Source organism: Rhipicephalus sanguineus, chromosome 3 (genome assembly GCF_013339695.2).
Source record: "Rhipicephalus sanguineus isolate Rsan-2018 chromosome 3, BIME_Rsan_1.4, whole genome shotgun sequence".
Classification (NCBI taxonomy): Eukaryota; Metazoa; Arthropoda; class Arachnida; order Ixodida; family Ixodidae; genus Rhipicephalus; species Rhipicephalus sanguineus.
In genome coordinates this window covers 112,494,846-112,518,240 of record NC_051178.1, presented here as the reverse complement: position 1 = coordinate 112,518,240, position 23,395 = coordinate 112,494,846, and the positions used below count along the sequence as shown (strand labels likewise).

The 23,395-nt window shown below is 48.0% G+C and overlaps 1 long non-coding RNA gene across 1 annotated transcript; it reads left to right on the top strand.

The window, feature by feature from the left end:
• The first annotated feature begins 7,400 nt into the window (after nt 1–7,400).
• On the top strand, nt 7,401–22,296 carry LOC119385076 (uncharacterized). Its single transcript, XR_007415606.1, has 3 exons — nt 7,401–7,517; nt 10,702–10,853; nt 22,225–22,296. It is a non-coding gene; the product is annotated as an uncharacterized LOC119385076 (long non-coding RNA).
• Nucleotides 22,297–23,395: the final 1,099 nt, after the last annotated feature.

The window sequence follows — 23,395 nt, the reverse complement described above, 5'->3', positions numbered from 1 at the left end:
TGTTCTTATATCCGGACCACAATAAAAATGTGGCAACGCGAAATGACAAGTCGCCTCTTTATAAGGTCAGACTGCCATATCAGAAAGAGATGATCGGCGGAAGGCCACGATCGACAGCAACGTTTATAGAACTTGTTTCAGTTGCTAAACTCCCCGCCTCCGCCGTACTCTGAAAGCGGCGTGGAACCGACTTCCGGTGCAGGTGGCGCTTCTGCAGCAACAAGCTCTGCGTAGCAGATGACGAAGCGCGAGTACGGGCGGCGGACAGCTGCGGCTGTTAGCGCAAATATTGAATTGTTTGTCAACAGAGTTGCGAAAACAACTTATTTTTCCGTTTATGTAATAGTGTTAAATGGCATGATTGTGAGCAACAATATTTGAGACCGTGTCTGCACGTGTTGTGTGTTACGCGAATGACAGCAGGCACCTGAGCACGGCCGTCGCTGCTGCTCTCGTCATGTTCATTGCTACAGCTCAATGGCTAAGTGCAATATTGAAATACCGGTATAGTTGATTTCACAAACCTTTTTTGCCTGACTACCAGAAGAGTCTGTAATTGTACTCGTAAGTACTTAGAAGTAAATAGGCCATTGCATAATTTCGTCGGAGGCTCTCGAGGGTATCCTTTCGTAATGTCTTTCCTCTGACAGCCTTCGCCTTGCTCAACTGCAGGTTTTATTGCAACTCGCATTTTGACGTGCAGTGCCCAAGGAACGGCAAGAATACAGCGAAAGGCCGCTGTGCATTATTCCGCTGTCGTTATTCATATAACTATAAAGCAATGTAGTAGCCACCGTAATTGTAGGGTGCGCTTCTAGAATTTTCCGCCTCGCAAGCTCGTCATACAGAAAGTTATCGATGTGTCACTCGATTAAATTTGATCGCGATAAAGCGTGACCAGGATCAGATCTGTCGGTCATGACTGACTCACTCGTATAAGTTGCAGGTCGTGCTCGATATGAACTACGTTTAGACCGGGCGCGATTAGCTGACGTCGAACCAATCTTTCGCTTCAATGAAGTCACCGAGATTACAGTGGTTAATAGTGGCGTAGCCGGGGGGGGGGGGGGGCGTACAGAATCTTGAAATTTTTCAGTTTTGCTTGTGTATACATACACGCACAAACATACATAAATCACGATTGAACACCACCCCTCCTCCCGAAAAAACATTTCTGGCTATGTTCCTGGTGGTTAAAGCTGTTTGGCTGCTGACCCGAAAGACGCAGGTTCGATCCTGGTTGCGGCCTTCACATTTCGATACAGGCGAAATGCTAGCTGTCCGTGTACTGTGCTATTCCGGTGCTCGCTAAGCAACCGCCAGGTTGTCGCATTAAATTATTCGGAGCCCTCAGCTACGGGGTTTCTCATATAGCCTGAGTAGCTTCGGGACGTTAAATACCATAAACCAATCAATAAACCTCTCCTGCACTTATTACGCACATGTACCTTGACTGTAATCAGCGGCGTAGACATATATGGGTGCGTTCAGTATTTATTATATGCCCACCCTTCCTCCCGGGAACTAAACTTCTCGCATAGCCCCTGCTGTCAATGAACCAGCTTTCCCGAAGTCGGTGCTTCGAAAGTAGCTGATAATTGTCATTAAAATCAATTAATAAAAATGAAAAGTGGTACATGTACATTTATAGAGTACAATAGTACATGTCAAAAATGCGCATAAATCACGTGTTTAATTGAAATGTCTGCGGGTTACTTCAGTATTTATGATAATTACACATCACCCTTTGAAGATTTTCAGGGAAAATGAGCCATTTCGATTCTGGCATTCGTGAATGGCTTATTGATGATACCTGAGAAAACCAGCGAAAAAAAACGCACACACGAAGGAAGGAATCACAACACCACGCTGAACTTACAACTGACATGAAAACCACACTGGCCTGAAACAACCAAAACAACCAACACATGCATCAAGCTCTCAGCAAAGTACTGTCACGGGCGGAGTAGAGGTCACGGGCGGAGTTCTTCCTCGTAACAGTACAAAGAAAAAAAGGATGAAACATCATAATTGCCCTAATTAATGTTCGTGTCTGTTTTCGCGGGTATTCTCAAGTTTAGTATGAAGAGCTGGCCCTGAAAGCAACACTTCTACAGCACATTCGTTCATTAACTTGCGATTTGCCTGACAGCCTTTTATCCCGCCTGATCATGCTCAGCCCAAAAGTGCCGTGGTCATTTATTTGTTCGTCATATTTCCGCTGTGCAGCCCGGCATAAAACACGTTGGCATTGCGGACGCGCAACACGTGTAATCTCTTTTGCTGCGTATTGCAAAAACCGGAATGTGTTCGTCAATACATCGCAGCGAGCCATCTGATCCCGCGCACCGATACGGTAGCAGCCGTAGCAGCGGTCGGCGCACCTCGATGAAGCCTGACATGACTACAGCGCCACTCGTGACTACAGAGCCGAGTTTTCGAACTGAAGTAGTTCTAGAAGCGTAATCGACAGGGCATCAGTTACTGGAAAGCGGCGCATAGAAGTACGCATATGACTGGCGCACCTTCCAGCACTGCAATTCGGTACGCTCGCCGGCGCTACATTTTCCGCTTGCGACGCCGCCGCTGAAATCTGTGAGTTGTAAAACAACAGACTGTTTCGCCGCCAGGGCGAAGGAGTGAATGCAACACAAAGTCATACGAAGTGAGGCTAGCAGCTAACTCTCTTAAGGTCTGATCTCGCGTAACTCTACAGAATGCCGGAGTACCCCAGGGAACGAAGCGGGTTCCGTGCTGTCTGTCGTCTCAACGCTAAATAATGGGTGAGAGGACAACACGTACAAGAGAGAGAGAGATAAAAACTTTATTTACAATAAAAATTCTTTTGGGGGGAGCCCTAGTCGAAGGCCCCACTGGCCTTGGCCGCCCGTTCAACCTGGTCGATCAGCGCTTGCTGATCGGCCAGGTCTGAGCTGGACAGTCGCGCCTTCCACTGCTACAACGTGTGTGTTGGTATCGTGCAAGAGTAGGAGTCGTCTACCAATGTTTGTCGAGATAGCATGCACGACCGCACCCTTTTGATGCGAGTTTTCTGTTGCTGCCCAGGAAGTGACCGCGCGGGGCTTGTCCTCTCTGCTTGAGGAGCCATCGACGGCAGCCCTCGCCTGTGGGACGACGACATCGCATGCGCCCTTCTTGCGACGAAGATGGCCGGCTCGTTTCTTCTCTGCTTCAGCCGCGCTCGCATGCAGCGCTCGAGCGCTGTGCAGGAGGTGCACAGGGCGATTTTATCAATTTGGACGTTATACAGAAAATGACGGCGACACCTCCAGACAAAAACCTTCCGATGGTGTCCATATAACTGCTATCGAAATAAAAGCTTTGGTTAATAACTGATCGCGCGTTTGAACTGTATACAGAGAAAGGGTATCGAGTACGTAATAGTCTTTTACTGCAAACTGGTTGCTTATAATGCGTTGTGGACATAACCTATTACGCGGATTTAGTATTATCGTCGTGGTTTTCTTGAAGGCTACATGTGTGCACTATTTACATATCTCTTAAAAATATTGTGCTCCTAGCTTTCGCATTTAACAGAGGCACTGCATTGTCGTGCGCTATTGCGAACAGCTAATGAGGGCCCGCGATCGGAGGGAAAGATGAGGTCGATAATCCACCCAACGAAGAGCTCCCCACTATGGGCTCGGTAACCTCTTCCTCCAACGTGCTCCAGCGCACACTGACCGAAGAAAGAAAAATACGAAAATTAAGAATGCTTCGCACTGGTGGTGCTAAGCCTGAAGAAAGTGCGCAGCTGGACGGCCTTGTTTGTAGCTCTCTGTTTTTTTAAAGACGATAGTCTTTCTTGGGATACTTAAACGGAGAAATTTTGGTCTGTCTTTCTGTCTGTCTGTCTGTCTTTCTGTTTGTCGGCACGTCACTCGATTCAGCCACTCGGCCAAAGTTGAACCACTTGCCCAAGGGCCAGCCATCTTGAACGGCTGACTAGGTTCATACTTGAGTACGTTGTCGATCGAAAAGCAAACATTACGCATATCTGAGGCACAACATCACTAGGTAAGTATTAGGTGGTGTGTTCCTTTAATAGAAAATGCATACATCCGTAATTCTAAAGACCCCAGTTTCTTAAGCTGCGCTGAAAATGCGACTGAGCGTTAAACTTGACTTCCTCCGTGCCCTCTGCACGAGCTCATTGTTGTGTTTCGGTTTCGGCACTGTATTGCACTGTACAAATGCCATGGGGCGCCGCTCTGGCATTCCTGTTTTAGCCAGGCGACGTGTAAATAAAAGAGTGTGTGGAGAGTACTCGTTGAGTGCGGTCGTTTCTTCTGCTTCAGCGCTTCGCGCCAAACCGCGTGTTCGGGCTGGCTGGCGTCCCCGCTGGTCGTGTTGGTCACCGCCGCTCTTCGCCTGCTGCTGCGCCGGGACTACCAGTCCTCAACACAGCACTCATGTTCCCGACGTATTGCCAGATGGCGTCCATATCTCACGCAGCGCCTCTTCTATCGTCTTTAGGCGACATTTGCAGCGAAGCACGCAGATACGCGGCCAATTTTTTTCTCTCTTTCTTTCTCCCCTTTCGTTTTCTCTCTGTTTGCTTTTATTTACTTACTTATTTCTCTATTTCTACCTACTTCATTCTCTTTCTTGCTCTCTCTATCTGTTTCTTATCTCTTCTCTATTTCTCGTTTGCTTTCTCTCTCTCTCAAGTTTTCTTCCTCTTTCTACGTTTGTTTCTCTCTTCCTCATTCTCACTATGCTATGCTTCACTTTCTCCCGTCCTCCTTCTCCTCATTCGCTCCCTCATATCTCTTCTCCACACCCTCATTTCCCTTTCTCACTATCTTCTTTGTTTCTCACCATAACTATCTCTCTTCATCTATTTTCTCTTCTTTTTCTATTTCTCTATTCCTTTTTCTTCCCTTTCTTTCACTCTCTCTCTCTCTCTCTAGTTTGCTTTCTTTTTCTTTCTTTTTTCGCTCTCTACTTCTTTCTATTTCTCTCTTTTTTTCTTGTCCTGCCTTTTTTCTCTCTATTGCTCTTCCTTCCTATGATATGCTGTACTCTCTGCTCTCCTCTTCACTCTCACATCTATCCTCCTCAGCCTCATTTCTCTTTCGCACCCCCTGGCTATACTATACTATACAAGGCTATGCTATGTTAACAATATTATCTGGGGTTTAACGTCCCAAATTCAGGGTATGAGGGTATGATTATGAGAGACACCGTAGTGGAGGGCTCCGGCAATTTCGACCACCTAGGGTTCTTTAAACTGCACCTAAACCTACGTACATGGGCCTCAAACATTTTCGCCTCCACCGAAAGTGCAGCCGCCGCGGCCGGGATTCGATCCCGCGACCTTCGGGTCAGCAGTCGAGCGCCATAACCACTAGACCACCGTGGCGGGGTCAAGGCTATGCTATATTCTGCTGACATGTCTGAATAGCAGAGTGGTTACGATGCTCGCCTTCGGATCGAAGGGACGCGGGTTCTAATCCCGCCTCGAAAAAGAATTATTTTACGCCACTAACTTTTCTGTTACTTTGTTTCTGTGTCTTTATTTCTTTCTTTCTCTATCTCTGCAACTATTGTGTCGCCCATCAGGTTAATGTATCCCGCACCTGAGAAATCGCTGCACGTGTTCTGTGAGCGAAGTAAAAGATGAAGAAGACGACGACGATGAAAAAGAGCACGAAGAAAGTGCGTGCCATTTCATGATGATGATCAGTTCTGTTTTCGCGACACGGACAAACGGCGAGCCTAAACATCCCCGCTGTTAAAAGAAAAAGGCGGGATAGATTAAGGAAGTGTAGTGAGGCAGACGCGACATTAGGACGCTGTACGTCGGCGCACACTGATTTACGAAGCTTGCGTACTAGATGTCTGTTGGAGCTTTCGTCGATCAGGTCTGGTGTGGCGGCACTGAGAATTCTCCGAGGACCCGCAGTGGCGGTGCGAGCATTTTTTTTTACTGGAAGTGGTGGGTGGGTGGGGCGTGAGCAAAGGTACCTTCGATGGCCTGGTTAGAGAAAGGTGACATTATCTGTATTTGCATTATAGAAATACGCGCCGATGGGACGCTATACTGCTGAATTTTTTGCGCATGATCATCGCTTTAGTACCCACAACGTCATATTGATCTTTCGACAAGGCTGTTGCTCTCTATTTATAATACATTTAATTTTTGTGAAAGAAGTATGAGATAGTCCCTTCTTCAAGCGTCCGCACTCCCTTTCGTCACGCAACCGCTCTGTATGGAACAGCTCTTGGACATTCCGGACGCCGCCCTGGCAGAAAGGAGCTCCATTTCTTAAGAAGGAAACTTGAAACACATTGCACAGTGGGCAGCCCTAGCGTACTACATGTACTTACTGTGACCCGCCGTACACAGCAGTGCACACTGCATTCAGCCACTCGGAATGTTTTCGCTTTAACGATCACCGTAAATATTGGTGCCATATCTAGCAGCCGATCTGTCCAAGACTGTATAAAGCTGGCTCAGCTGTTATGCTTACTACAATTTCTAAAGATTATTCGCACTTATTTCACTCAGGTCATTGTCTTATCAACGACGACAAAGGATAAATTCTGTTTCGAATACCACGAATTGGCACGAAAATTCAGGATGGAGCCCCGTACTAAACAATGTTACTTCTTCATCGCCCCGTATCTTGCGTTATCAAAAGGAGTTTTTCTCACATGAACTCTGAAGAACTGCTCAATTTCTCAACACAAATAGAGGTTCCACTTCATGCGACAAACTTGAGTATATAAAGAAAACAATTTCCTCAATAACATCGTACGGCGAGTACGAAATAAACATTTGCAATGCGAGTACGCCCTTCAACCACGTTGAGCTGTCACGAGAATATAGCTAAGTAAACATAAGGTGAATGACTCACTCCAGCAGCAACAATGACAGTGCAGATTTATTCTGATGTGACATACAGGATTTCAACTTATAGGCTGAACACGCTGCTCTGACCCCAATTGTCCCTTATGCGGTCACCGATAGAGCTTGTGTATATAACTGAGTACGTCGATGATTTTCTTTTGCTAAAGTACCCCCGTATCATGCCACTCAGGCTGAGGTTGTCATATTCTACGACGTCTATCGGGTTGATATACGAGCCCGAAGGCAGACAATAATACGTCAAAGAAAAAAAAAATCATAGTACAAATTAGTGCAAGCCGCAAAGGGAATGTTTTGCCAAAAGAAAAAAGAAAAGGAAGTTAGCATCATCCGGCCATTGCCCACAAGTGACCCCGTGTACTCCAATCAGGATTTCAATTACGTCACTGTCCGGACAGAGACCCCAGTAGAATGCGGTATATATTAGGCGGCCCGTTGCGGTAAGCAAACGCGACGGCCAGTACACTGCTCCGAGCATACATTCACCTTGTAAACTATGGAGCCACGTACTTCTCTTGCTAAAAGCTTGGTGTTATATCTCTCCGTTTTTTCAGCAACTTCATGCGTGGCTTGGGCGAAGCGAAGGGATCACTACAAGGATGACGTCCCAGATGCATTTAAGGTGAGCATTTTAGCAGCGGAGCTGTTAAGCTTTATTTCAGGCCGTGCGGAGGCACCAGAAAACTATCAAGATCATGATTGGTATTGTTGATCTTCTGCTCGCTCTCCGAACACTTGCGCCCGGCTTTTATCTTCCTCTTCGTCCTCTGCTTCATCCGCTGCTTCGCTCCCACAACACGTGCCCGATTTTCCAGGCGTGGGATGCAATAGGTCAGATGGGCGACAGAAAGTGTACAGGGAGAGAGAGAGAGAGAGATAGAAAGAAAGTGAAAGGGAGAAGTTCTTGGCGAAAAAAAAAATTTCATGCGGATTCATGCGGATTCTTGCGAAAAAATCGGGCGGGATAAGAACCCACGTACCCATGACCCAATGGCGAGCGTGGTAACCTTACTCGGCTATCGTGGCACGATTACAGAACATAGCATAACCTGGTACACTATAGTATAGCAAAATGGCGGCAAAGAGAAGTGATAGTGAGGACGAGGAATGTAAGGGTGAGGAGGAGGAAAAGGAGGAGGGGAGATAGTAAAACATAGCAAATACATAAAGCAAACAGGAGAAATAGACAGAAATAAAAGAAAGAAACAGAGAAAGAAAGAATCAAAGAAAGAAGCATAGCATAGAAAAAGAATGAGAAAGAAAGAAATAGAGGGAAAGAAAGACAACAAGAAAAAGAAAGAGACAAATGTAATCGGAGAAAAAGAGAGAAAGATATAGAACGAAAGAAGCGAAAAATAGAGGGAGAGATAGAGAAAGGGAAGAAAGAGAAAGGCAGGTAGAAAGAGCAAGAAAGACATAGAGAGAGAACGAAAGAAATAGAAATAAACAGAGACAAAAAAGACATAGCAAAACACAAAGGTGAGAGAAAAAAGAAAGAAAGAGCACAAGAAAGAAAGAATAATAAAGAGTATCAAAGAAGGCCGCCCGGCTACGCACTTCCTTCTGGCTTAGCGCCACTAGTACGAAGCTGCCTTAAGTTTTTTTGCCAAGAAAGCTGCTTAAGCGAACAGCCCTTAGTGGTTTTTGAGCGACTGAAGTGAATTTCTGGCTTTCTGGTTTTCGTGCTGTAAGTCGCTTCAACGAGAAGTATGCGGTAAGGGCACACGTACAAGGGTATGAGCGGTCTACTTATCTCAGTCGAGATAGTGTGCACGCGACTGCTATCTTTTGCTCAAAGTTTGCTGTTGCTGCCTCAGCGACGCAGCGCCCTCCCGCCCCCCTCTCACCGGCACCTCATAATGCTTCCTCGCCCCACGCAGTTGGCCGGTTCGTTTCATTTCTGCTTAAGCGGCACCCGTCTGCAGCCTTCGCTGGCTTTCGCTTGCGTATAGAACCTACGACGCGCGCGGCGATGTTATCAAGTTGTACTTTATGCGCAACATGACGGCGACATCGAAACTGCGCCTCGAGTGTCAATTCAATTGTTTATAAAAGGTAAAGAAAACGCGTTCATGTCACGTCACCAATCCGAGTCACGAGCGGGCAAGAGCGCGAGAGAGGCTCAGACGTGGCGCACAGCGTCTGCTTCGTTAACCACGCAGTTTCCATTCCGTGCCGGATTGGCCTATGGTGACTCGTGGTCTTTAGAAAATGCGGCTCCAAAAAGCGCATATATCCCTTGACCAGGCCGTAGTCGCAGGTGGAGGAGATCGAAAAAGTGCGCTTGTCGTAACCGCCGTCGGGAGGAAGCCACTAGGATGAGGGTGCTCAAGCAGCCAGACGAGAGCAACAGGCGGCCCTAATGCGACGCACGCGTTTGGGCAATGACGAATTGGTGTAGAGATAGGGGAATGAGTCAACAACAGATAAGCAGAAAGTTCGACAGCAGATCAACGGAATGTCCAACTCGGCCGACCTCGGCCGACGCCTTCACATTTTTAGAATGCTCTAAGCATCCCTCGTGATTTTTCTGGAATATAGCAACTTCGCAGGCTCGCCCTAGTGTTCCTGTGCGCTCTAGGCTCCTGTGGCACTGCGCGACGTAATAGTGCGTACCAAGTTTGCAGGATCACGATGTTAACGGTCAGGCTTCTCCAAGTGGAAACGCCATCACCGCGGTAGCACGCGCGGCAGCACTCCGTGGCTCCGACTTGCCAACCGGCGACCATCGATGTTTGAATCGGCCCAACAAGGGAACATTAGGCGCTGGCGTCGCGCGCCAAAACTTGAGGTAGCTTTGTACACTGTGAAATAGAATGTCATGGCCTTGCGCGATAAAAAAAAGTTAAGTTCACGTATCCCAAGTAATGAGAAGTTCTGTGCTACAGACTGCGAAGCAGTTGCGCATACGGCGAATAAATCTTTACTAAATAGATATTGTGTAAATACCATGCAATTACGGATGCGCGGAAAGTGTAAGAGAACCGCCTACAGTGCCTCGAGTGCCATGTTACCATGCGCTAGCGCGATAACACCATGTACTTTGCGCATGTGATATGGAAACATATTTTAATATTATGCGGAGGAGTTTACCGCTATGGTCTTTGCGTGTTTACATTAAGGTGCAATGCTCTACAGTGTCGTATGGGCAGAGAGGGTTGCGTTATGGTCCATAATAAATATCCGCTTGGCTTGAAACAAAGCCGTTCTGTTGTACGAATTATATTTTTCATGGTGATTCCGCCGGTAAACAGATCAACATAAACTGCGGCTTCTCGCCGATGCGACTGTACGTCTATATTGCAGTCTTAATGAAGCTAATATTGACCCTATCATTGAATTTCGTGCAGTGGTTAGAAAACTGCGGCGTTCAGATTGCTCAGGTACTGTGGAAAGGACGGGCAGCACATGAATTTGTCTAGTCTTCGTGGTTGTGGCTTCAGCGGTAAACTCATCACTTGGCTTACTACTATCTTCTGGCTACAGACGGCGCATTGTTGCGATTGCTAAAGATACTCGTTTAGTGATGAAGTCGGCGGCGTTGTTTCCTGGTGCGACATCGACCTTATTTTGAGCCCAGCTTTTTGCAAGGCTGACGTGATGTGTTATTTGTTCTAGATTTTGTGTATTATATCGGTGACATCAGGAGTTACGTTTTATTGTTACGCCTAAGTTTCCGTATTTCTGTTCGTACAACATGATGCGTAAGATTTGTCTTTGAGCACAGATGCGTAAGCAGTCTTTAAGCACAAAATCTAAAGTGAAAAATCGAAGATCGTACTAAAATACATTTCTTTATTCTGCAGATTTTTAGTGACCATGCGTACGGTGTTACAATATTGGATAGTGACGACGACGGAGAGCTGGAATGCTTGACTACCAAACGGACGGAATACAACCCATCTGTACCCTCAGCCACATTCGTGTGGATCCTAAAGGGCTTGAATGGACACGAAAAGTAAGGAGTGGAATATCTGCATTCGCTATAGTTAGTGTCAGTTAGAGAGAGCATGTTAATAGAAAGTTACGTATAAACTAGGACTAATATTCGCAAGATATGTGTGGAATGTGCGCAGTAATCTACGTTGTGCTGGTCATAAATAGGCGCTGTGAGTGGATTTTTGTCGTATGATGCATTGCCAGAAACCTACGGCATCGTAGTCGTTCAACTAATGCGAGTTGCCGTAATATTCTCATTTTCTCAGACCTCTCAGTGACGACCACTGTAATTTGGCGGTGATAGGACAAGATGATAGTGGCTTTCAAATGCTCTAGCATGTCGGGGGAACAACCAAAGATTGTGCCATATAAAAACATGCCATATAAAAAGGTTCTAAGAAAAGATGGAGATAGCCCTTACAATTAAGAATTCTATGTGGCGCAATTGTGTCTCCACAAAAACCATCAGGAATCCATGCATCATCGACGAAGCAGATCTGGTTTCCCAATACATGTGAAACAGACACATGCATCAGATTTTAATGTAGCCCGAAGATCACTGGATAAAGAAAAAAATGTCGTTCCGGATAGTTATTGCCCTTGTCACTTTCGAATAATCGCAAAATTCTTTACGCGCCGTCTGGTGGCCCCAATGGCTGAGCGTCAAAAACTGAATAATTAAACCCGAGTGAATCGCCTGCTAGCCAAAATGTCTGAAGACGAATCTCGTTTGGAAGGAAGTATTGCTGGAATCTTCAGATAGGCAGAAGGAGGTTGAAGGAAGCGATTCCATTGGGCGAATTAAACAGCCTATTGATATCTAATTGCTGTGATGATGTGGAATCGAGTGCGAAGTTAGCTCATTGAAGTATATTGTAGTTACCGGAACGCGCGCCCTCAGTGAACAAAATTACGACCGAACGTCTAACAAGACGAAAATTGCGGTGAAAACTATTTAAGAATAGTTGTCAAAGTTTTATCATCATCATCATCGTCAGCCTGTCTACGCCCACTGCAGGGCAAAGGCCTTTCCCGTGTTCCGCCAATCAACCCGGTCCTGTGCTTTCTGCTGCCACGTTATACATACAAACTTCTTAATCTCATCTACCCACCCAATTTTCTGTCTCCCCCTCACGCGTTTGCCATCTCTTGGAATCCAGTCAGTTACCCATAATGACCACCGGTTATCCTGACGACGTGCTACGTGCCCGGCCCATATCCATTTCTTCTTCTTGATTTCACCTATGATGTCCTTAACCCCCATTTGTTCCCTGACCCACTCTGTTCTCTTCCTGTCTCTTAAAGTTACACCTATCATTTTCCTTTCCATCGCTCGCTGCGTCGTCCTCAATTTAAGTTGAAGCCTCTTTGTAAGTCTCAAGGTTTGTGCTCCGTAGGTAAGTACCGGTAAGATGCAGCTGTTCTTTATCTTCTTCTTGAGGGATAGTGGTAGATTACCATTCATGATTTGATAATGCTTGCGGAATGAAACCCATCCCATCCTTATTCTTCTAGTTATTTCACTCTCGTGGTTTAGCTCCGCGGTTACCACCTGTCCTAACTAGACGTACTCCTTTACAACTTCCAGTGTCTCACCACCTATTGCAAAGCGCCGTTCTCTGCCAAGATTGTTCGACATTACTTTAGTTTTATGCATAATAATTTTCAGACCTATTCTTCTACTTTCCGTATCCAGTTCAGTAATCATGAGCTGTAATTTGTCTCCCGCGTTAATGCAATGTCATCAGCGAATCGCAGGTTACTGAGATACTCTCCATTAACTCTTATCCCTAATTCTTCCCAATCTACGGCCCTGAAAACCTCCTGTAAACACGCGGTGAATAGCAAAGTTTGTAGGTATATAAAGGATAGCACTGAAATATTATAATTGACTTCCATGGCATCCATATTTGTTGAACTCATGTGCGTAATCATGGGAAAGTGGATACTGAAGGAGGATATTTAATCAACCCCTTTCCGGTTTTTGACGCCTCGTACGAAGGCATCTAGAGCACAAACTCTTCTAGCTCTAGGCCGTAGATCTATATGACGACCGCGTACTTGATATCCGGTTTGTCTTAGACGCCAAGAGCAATACTGCTGTAACGCCAAACACCGGTATCAACCCAGGTAAGATGCTGGCATATGGCCCTGCCATACCACACACCCGGATGTACGGCACCGTATCCAAACTGCATCACTGTCATGAGTGTGATAAGGTACAGCATCCGATCCTGTAGGATTTAAGATGTCCGTTTGGTAGGTTCTTAACTGGGAAGGAGGTCGTTAAATAAGTGCTACAAGCTGTTAAAACTTGCCACCACATTCTTCGAGCGCTTTACTTGCGAAAAGTTCGCAGAAAGCACGCATAAAGCTAGCCTCTTTGTAGGCTGAAATTTCTAATCTATGTTTTATTTCTCCCTGAAGGCTGGCCTGTTTCCACTCAGAAATACATTTCTTTTACCGATCCACACTGCCTGTACTATCCTGGAGCATTGACGAATTATAAAAAAGAACCAAATGACACAAACATGCACCGAAGACTAATTTATTTCTTATTTCTTAAAACTATTTCGGCAATGTTATCGCTTAGTAATTCCAAGAGGACGAACAATTTGGGATAGCTGAAGCCCGTAGATTTAATTCAAAAAGGAGAAAATAACAATAGCTCAAATCCGTAGAATTCTCTTAGGTTAGTATCATTGAAAAAAAAAGACAGCGTAACCGCCCATTTATTTGTGTGCCCGAGCTTCAGCGCATACCACCTGTTGATATACCGCCCGAACATAAGCGTGCGCACAAGAAGGGCATGGGGGCGACCGCCCCCCCTAATCACCTAAGAGGGGGGGGCACAAAATCTGCCCCGTACATTGACCCTTCGAGTCACCTAAGAGGGGGGGGGGCGCAAAATCTGCCCCATACATTCACTTAGTAGGGGGGGGGGGGGGCGCTGCGATGAACCTTTGCACCCCCCTGATGGGCAACCCTGCGCACGCCTCTGCGCCCGACCAAGATATTTGCCTATAACTTTAACGACTGGGGGTGTAAAAGATGGAGAACTGTCTAAAACCTGTGCTCTTGTAAGCGAGGTGGTATAGGAGAAGCATATGCGTCTTCAGCATTTTCCTACGTATCACAGCGGTGATGGTTATTAATTAAAATCGAATATAAATATCCCAGTCTATTCCTAGGTATACTTACCACCACAGCGAGACTACCTTTCCTAAGAGAGATAAAGAGGGAGAAGAGACATTTATTTATAATAGAATTAAACAGGTTTCTCGTAAGCTGCAATTTACGGTGTAAGAATATTCAGAGTAGGCGTACATGACTCTACTTCGTTGGAAGAGATTTCACCGGAGTGAAGCCTTCTTGTTCAGGGCTGCACTGTTTGTACCTCAGTGCGGGCCCCACTGAGCAAGGCGCCGGCTGCTGCTCGAACAGGGTCAACACAGTCCTGCAGCAAGAAGCTCGGCATGAACGAATGAAGCTTCGCTCAACAAAAGTTAGAGCAGAAGGAAGATTGTGTTGAGTAAAACTCGCGTAGCATGGTCAGAAAAGGAAACAGTACTTCGTAGCTGGAACCAGGCGATGGAATCTCGGTTAAGAGAAGGATCATGACGAATATTATGAGGATGATGATTATGGTATGGCGTGTTCTTGAGCAAGGTCGAAGTGTCGGAAAAGGACACCAGATGTTAAGTGCCTTCTAGAAAAGACGGAAGATTGCCGAAGATACATACATACATATATATATATATATATATATATATATATATGTGGGTATAATACAACGGAGGCGTTGTCAACAGTGATATAAATATTTATTTCCCAACAGTTTCGGGAGGGGCCCTCCCTTCTTCGAGGGGCCATCCCCCGAAGAAGGGAGGGCCCCTCCCGAAACTATATATATATATATATATATATATATATATATATATATATATATATATATATATATATATAATGCCGCGCCCACTCTAATGCAGACAACGAAGAAGATGATGTGGGCTCGGACAGTCTCGCGGAACGGGACTCTGACCGAAGAAGAAGACGTGTTTTGTGTCTATGGTCTTGTCTATGCTGCTGCATAAAACGGGCTGCTTGCTCTTCTGCAAAACGTCTTGGTTGTCCGTTTACGGTGCACCGCGACAATATATATATTGTCATGACGATGAGAGGCAGGCTATAGCTTCGGCCCTCGTGCTGGACCAGCACGAGGAAGAGAAGGACGAAGGCCAGAGAATAAAACAGCCGGCCCACGAACGGGCGTTGTGTCTATTTCTCTCGTCATTACAATGGCGCAGTCTACGGCCATCGAACCGTAAGCGTACCCGCTGCTTCGTCCATGGCATCCGCCAACGTACGGCCGCAGTAAGCGCGGGTTGAGGACGGCGTCCAGGCCTCCTCGGCACCTGCTCACCTGCCGCCAGTGCCACCACCGTTCGGGGACGGCGTCTAGGCCTCCTTGACGGCTCCGCACCGTTTCACCGACGCCGTGATACCTTTCCACGAGCAGGGACGCCGTCCACGCGTCCTTCACGATGCATTCATCCGCTGTGAGGACCGGGACCGCCGCGTACACCGTGGACACCGCCCATTGCTCGTCGGGCGCCTCAACCGACAACGGTGCGGAACTCTTACGCGTCCTCACGGAACTCTCTAGTCAACTCCACCGCGTGACGTCGTTGAACTCCGGGTTCTTGCCTGCCGCTACACCATCGTCGGCTGTTTGGGCAGTGTCGGTGTTCCGCGGCTTCCAGGACGACGTATTCGGATGGATTGAGACCATAAACTCGCTCGGCACCCACCACGCCTGATCGGACCATCAAAAATGGCTGATTGCCATCGACCGCCTTCGCGATGCCGCCAAGGCATGGCATGCCTACGAAGGCGCCCGGCAGCGATCCTGGTCAGAGTGGTGTGCGAGATTGACGAGTCTTTCGCCCGCTTTTTCAAGCCTGCGACCCCCTACCTGCCGACCGAGTCTCTACAACACACGGGAGTTGCGAGGCACACCACCTCGACGTGGCACCTCGTCCCTCCACAACCCTGCCATCTCTCGGTGAAAGAGATCATGACGGGTGCGGTACAGAAGTGCCCTTTACCAAAGTGCCCTCTTTCGGACGAGCTCACATGAAGCACCAGATCGATGGTTCATCGTAGCCCTCGAGCCCCACGACAGAAAACCCCTCGGGCTGCCCTCAAACTGACGTCGGACGCCGGTCCTGCACTCCGCTGTTGGTCACCGCCTCTGCGCCGGTACGCGACATCTTAACATCACTGAGAGAGGCCGAGATCACTCCTCGTGCAGCACAGTTGGAGGAGCCGGCCCCAGATTCCCCTTCGCTGCGGCACATACAGACACCAGCTCCGGTCGTGGTTGACACGCCTACAGTGCAGGGACCGGAAGAGGCCAAGGTATTCATCACTGTGCTAGATGACGGATTTCATGAGGGACCCAACCTCGGCATGAAGACACTCGCAGCATCCTCTCCAGCGAGTGCAATGCAGAAGGCCGCGGGGCAGACATCGACACCGGCCGCGAGCAGAGTTTTACGCCGAGTATCTCGAATTCCACGAAGTTGCCAGAGACCACGACTACCTTCGCGCAGGTGCCTGCACCTCTCGTGTCTGGCCCGCTTTTCGCGATGGTACAGGAAGAGCCGATGACACACACCAGTGACACCGCTGTGCTCGCAGACCCACCGGAGCCGCTTCTGCTGCTTCGACAGCATTCCTTGACCGAATGCGCACCCGGTCACCTCATGTTGTGTGACAAGGTTCTCCGGGACAAGCGCAAGAATGTTGCACAGTCAATAATCTCGGAGCCCCTTGAAATACTATCTTCTTTCCCGAAGAAGCCCGCTGTAGAACCACCAGCCAAGGCACCCGGTGAGCCTTTTCCGATACTGGTCCGGCAAGCTTCTTTGGCCGTGCCACGTCTGCCGCTTTCTCCACTACATGGCCGAAGCCCGCCGCGAGATGTATCTATGGCAGCTGTCCACAAGACGTCCCTGCGTGGCCGAGACCGACCACAACGATGTAGCCAGTCTCGCCCTCCAGATACACTTCTGGCAGATCCCCAAACGAAATCGCAGCGTGGCCGGGACAGACCTGTAGCGTCATCATCATCACCATTCATCGTCATCGTAATTTTTCAACCACCGCGCCGCGTCTCTCGCGCAGCTCATGCCTAGCGCTCGAGGCGCGAGCGGTTTGGAACGAGCTCACGCTCCTGGAGGCTGGACGCCGGCAGCCGCTCCCGCTCTGCTTCTACCATGGCCTTTTAATAAAGTAGCGAGAACGACACGGACACGTTGGCCGCCTTGACGTCTTCTCTCCCTCTCGCTACAATTGGTGACCGGAGAACACGCCCTTCCAGCGGCCCCTGCCATGCTTCCGCGACTCTGCCCTCCAGTTCCGTCGTTTCTCCCGGCCTACCCCCGAGCGTGGTTTATGCGGCTCAATGCCATTCTCGCGGTGAATTGCATCAAGACACAGCCGATGATGCACGCTGTCCTGCTGAACGCCCTCCCGGTTGAGCTGTGCCATCTCGCCGCCGAGTCGTCCTTCAGCCCGCGACCTTACGATGGCCTCTGCGCTGCGGTGCTCGCCTGCTACGGACAAACGTACCGCCCGCTTCCGGGGAGCCGCGAGTTCCAGATTTCCCCTCCGTCGCAGGGAGCGGTACCAACTGACCCACAGCCTTCGCTTGACCAAGACTTGACTTCCCCGGCTACGACTCCACCGACCTCACGTCCAGCCACCAGCGCATCAATTCCCGCGCCCGACCACCCGCCCGACGAGGTACAGGAAGCTCCTGCTGCCATCGACCAGTCCACTGAGAAGTCCGTTTATTCGACAGCCTCGGCCCATGGTCCTTCAGACGTGCCGGCCATCTGCACATCTTCCCCGACATCCATGGCCCATGACACTCAGGCTCCACGACGGCTACCTCGCCGCACGCCCTGGAGTCTGCCATAGACAGGGACATCGTCACGCCCGCTATACGACCCGAAATTGCGGAGGCATCGCCAGCGACGATGTCCGGCGAACCCGTTTTTCCATCGACCTCGACACTGTGCGCATCTTGGCAGCAGCGACCAGCCTCGCCCTCGCAGTCTCTCGCAGCCGAAGTCCCAGCCCCTAACCACCGATGGCCGAACTTCCGAGACGCTGCGACTATGACTGATACGCCTGAGGACGACGTGCCTGGTCAGCATACGCCAGAGCTGACCGCATATGCCACGCCAGCCACAGAGGCAGACATCCAGCATGCCGACCTGCGCACCAGCCCTCGTGAGCCGACCACCGTAGGGGCTTCCATAAGCACATGTTCGCCGTCCAAACCTGCAGCAGAGACCACCCCTGCTCAGCTTCACCACGGGTTTCCTGCGGAGCCCTTGGCGCAGAACAGCATCCACCCGACAAGTGGCCGCTACGCAGGCGCACTGGTCGCAACGGCAACGACGCCCAACCAGCACACATTTCTACCGCACGCGACTTTACATCGACGAAGCCACCACGCTCGACGCCAAACACAGCAGAAGCTTCACACCCGCCCTTCAATGCTACCACGCGGTGCAGCCATCTCCCTCAAGGGTATCTATGCGTTGCGGAGACATCCCTTCGTGCGTCGTCATGTGACCGATACGCACTGGCGTCGACGCGCCCCCCGTCATATGACCCAGTGGTCAATGCTGTGCCGACGACTGCAACGACATCTGCACCCGCCCTGAACTGCATCTGCGGGCACCTCTCACAGCCGCGCTCACTCGAGACAACCGGTGCGCTACCGAAAGGCCCCGTCAAGTCGCCGTGGGACCCGCCTGGGTACGACCACAGCGTACTTTCGCCCTGTTCTTCGTCCGCTGCGCTTCTCCCAGAGCCGCCCGCCAGAGATTTACCGGTTCCAGAAGGTCCTTGCACGTTCACGACCTGGACTTCTCACGGACCCTCTTGTCTCGCGAGAGCAAAATTCTTGTATATACGCCCCGTCGTTTTTTTTTTCATTTCGGCTTCATTTCTGCGGGGGGGGGTGGGGGGGAGTAATTTGTAGCGTCATCATCATCGCCATTCATCATCATCGTCATTTTTCAACCACCGCGCCGCGTCTCTCGCGCAGCTCATGCCTAGCGCTGGAGGCGCGAGCGGTTTGGAACGAGCTCACGCTCCTGGAGGCTGGACGCCGGCAGCCGCTCCCGCTCTGCTTCTACCATGGCCTTTTAATAAAGTAGCGAGAACGACACGGCCACGTTGGCCGCCTTGACGTCTTCTCTCCCTCTCGCTACAGACCACCGAGATGCAGTCAATGCCGCCCACCGGAAGCGTCATCGGCAAAGCTCCAAGCCAAGCCCCAGCATGGTAGCGACCGACCACAGCGACACAGCCAGCATCGGCTACCAGAGACATTGTCGGTGGCTTCGCTCTTTCGCAGTCATGGCCGAGTGTCATGACGATGAGCGGCAGGCTGTAGCTTCGGCCCTCGTGCTGGACCAGCACGAGGAAGAGTAAGACGAAGGCCAGAGAATAGATCAGCCGGCCCACGAACGGGCGGTGTGTCTATTTCTCTCGTCATTATAATATATATATATATATATATATATATATATATATATATATATATATATATATATATATATATATATATATATATATATATATATATATATATATATATATATATTCCGCCTATCAATTGCATAGCGCAACTAACCCATTGTCTTAACCACTTCTACAAACAATGTCTACCTATTGCCTGTGTGTGCTGCAGCAGTTGCATAGTGAGTATGTGTTTCCCAGCCTTTCAGTTGGCTGTTATATATCCGCGCTCGCTTACATAGGGTAAAATTTTATTGCGACAGCAATTATATGGAGAATCTCGGCTCATTTCTGCCGTCGCCGCCGTCATCCGTATATGTATCTATCTATATATGTATATATATATATATATATATATATATATATATATATATATATATATATCAAAGCCACGAAGAAAAACAATCTGCCGAGAAAATCACAGCATATCCACGGGGTGAATGATGATGAGTGGGGCGAAGCTACGGAGGGAATCATCTGTAAACCGTGAAACTCTTCCGTGAAATGCGCCCAGTACATAATATAAAGAGTGTGAAACATCGTGTATATATTAAACATCAAACTTTTATTGTACTGTTGGTTTACGTGGTCCCTTCATTATCACTTGTGATCGGTGAAATGCAAGGAAGAAGTCCGCTCCCGAGCGAAAGAGCGCCAAGAGCGACCGCATTCCCCGCTCGCCCTGTGCGAATTAAAGGCAAGGCTAGAGGGAAGACAGGACGCGCGTTCCACGACGCGAGGTCGGTAGCATGCCCAACGAAAGCCAACGGAACGCGATCGTGCAAGTGCTCCGGCTTCGCATCGCCTCATGGTTCCATTTAGCGTCCCAAAACCAAACATATTGCTCAAGGTGTGCCTTGCGTTTTTCGTAGAAATAATTTCTTTATCATGTACATTAAGACGAAAAGTTGAAAGCTCACTAGAGTGTATCGCCCGCAAAGTATGTCTTTTAGTGTGATTTAACTCTCGTACGGCAGGGTCCTCGCGCCGTTGCCGGTCCACCTCGCCCGTTGACGATCGGGCGAGGTGGCTACATACAGCTACTACTACTACACTTTAAGAAAAACATCTGGCGTTCTTTCGCTCTGCTTTTACAAATCATCTGGCGTCTTTCGTTGGTTTATTTCATCAATCAACGGCGTTTTGAACAAAATTTTTATTGTTTAATCACGCACAGGAGAAATCTCACCAGGCACTACCTTGGAGGTAAACAATGGCTGCTAATGGCAATGAGAGACAGAAGAAGTCGGCTTTTAGCTAACACTTACACTTCTACTTCTACTAACGTTTCCTACTGGAACATGCCAATGGCTGCTAATGGGGAATGAGAGACAGAAGAATTCGACTTTTAGTTAACGCGCACGCTGCGAATTTTTTATTGTTCAACAACGCACAGGAGAAATCTCCCACCGGCACCTCCTTGGAGGTCAAAGCGTAAGACTTGTTACTCACTACTACGACCACGACGATTACGAGGGACGAACGGGTGCCGCCTTAAGGAGCTTCGCCCCTAAAATAATTCTGAAAAGCTTTCCGACACACGGAATCGAACAGGCGACCCCCCGCTTTCAGGCGCGCGGCTTTAGACGGTTAGGCCACCAACAGCACCATCTTTCAGCCTGCTAACGTCGAGCTACTTCTATACACCACTTACATCAGCATGCTTTCTTATTTACCAGATAGATGGCGCGATCTGCACACGTGGCGTGCTTTAAAGATTGTCGCCCCGTTCCTGCGAACGCCGTTGCTCTTCGACCTACAGGGCGTGGTCGCCTTCGTGCGCTTATCTCGAGGAAAGAAGGAGGCGGCTGGCGGAGGGGGTGAGCGGGGTGTTGTATGTCTTCTGCTCTCCCCGCGATGTCCGCGCTGAAGTCACAGAGCGTACGAAGGTCACCTCGCCCGCTGCAGCGGCGAAGTTTGCGAAACGAGCGCGCTGTTCAAACAGAAATAAGTAACAACTGGGACAGTTAGTTCGCACTCGTCCTGTGTGTACCTGTTCGTTCGTTTCGTGCTTCCTGCTTTATGTTTCAGCAGTGCGCTTCCAGTGTCCAGCTGTGACGCATGATAGTTCGCGCTCGTCCTGTGTGCTTTCTTTTCGTGCGTTCTTTGGGCTCGAGCGACGCGCTGGCAATTTCGAGCTGCTTTCCGCTCTTCACCTTACATTGAAATTTATTGATATCGCATTCATTGCTTCGCCGGTACGGCGAAACTGTGACTTTTTGTTGTATGGTTCCCCTATAATATATATATATATATATATATATATATATATATATATATATATATATATATATATATATATATATATATATATATATATATATATATATATATATATATATATATATATATATATATATACAATGTCAACAAATACACATTTAAGCGTATGCAAGTGACTGCCAATCTCACATATCGAACTCAAAGGCTGGGAAATACTTACTATGCGACTGCTGCAGCACCAACAGGCAATAATGAGCATAGTTTGTACAATTGGTTAATGTAATGGTTTGGTTGCGCGAAGGGCTCCGGTTTTAGAAGGTAAGCATAGTGCGCATTTCTGCACAAACCACGACAACGCTCGATACAATTTGGGTGCTCATATACTTGTCTCTCTGAAATTAACATTGATATTGGTGTACTTGCGACTGAGACAGAACCCGAAGCGTCTTTTTTTTTCGTTGAAATGAGACTCACTGGGTGTGTTCTGCATTAATTGTATCTAAAAATATCGACGTGAACGTCGATTTACGCTGTTTCTTACACATATACTCTTTTCATTTCAGAAAAACGATCCCGTTTCATGTGAGGCCGGCAAGTTCATCTCATGAGGTCCTCGTTAACTTCGATGACGGTAAATGACGAACCCTCAAATTTGTTTAACGAAAAATGCGAGCAAAAAAATTGACCTGATGATTCGCATCCACGGGGCTTTAAAACGACGCAACGCGAATCTAATTCGAATTTATCGCAATGTTAACTTAGATGGTAAAAAGATTGTACGAAGTCATGCAGTCTAAGACAGGATTACCCACTTTCGGGAGTGGCCTTTCTTCCTTTATAGCTAACCTGGAAACAAGCCGATAGCTGACTAAGGCAGTAAAATTTAACTACTAGAGTAACGTGTAGGTTGTATTTAACAAAAGAATTCGTTATGTTTGTGCAGCATCGGGATCTCTCATGTAGAACAGCCATTCTAAAAAATCGTCACTGGCATCGGCATAATTTTTTCTAGGCAAAAAGTACTGGTCGTGTACCCGGTATTCGCGATCGTGTACCTGGCGTACTCATCCCCTACTAAGCGAAGAAGAATAGGAAACAAAAAATACAGGGACCTCTTTAGCTTGATAGCGCAGCTGCAGCCTGATTGGTCTTTATTCAGTGCGACACCAAGGGCATGGATATCATATTAAAAAAAATAAGCATATAGCTTACAGGCATTCATTTCAAAAAAATATTTTACTTAAGGTGTTGTGGAAGGCGTTCTTTGGAAATGAGCGAAATGTGGCCGTTGCCTTTTTCAGATGATCAAGACCGAACCCTAACCGTCCTTTACACCGACTACAAGGCGTGCGCTGTCTTAGAAATGCCTTTGCTTGGCAAAGAAGGTAACATTTTTCGGCAAATACGCTTTGGGCACGCAGCTTTCATACCGAATATGAAAGAAATCTTTAACATAACCACTAAAATAAGATTTCAATTCTCGCCATTATTTTGTAGATATAACTAAAAAAGTGGAATGTTGTTAACCTGATACATGCATAAACACTAAGGCCGATAAATTGGAAAGCGTAAATTTTAAGGCTGGAGGTAATATCAACGGCTACCATCTCTATAGTTTGCAGTTTTTAGATGATGGCATCCTTTTCAGCAGCACTAAAGATTACGCTGAACAAATGATTGCGGACTTTATGCGATAGCAGCAAATATTATCCGCCCCGTGCGCTGGTATGTGGC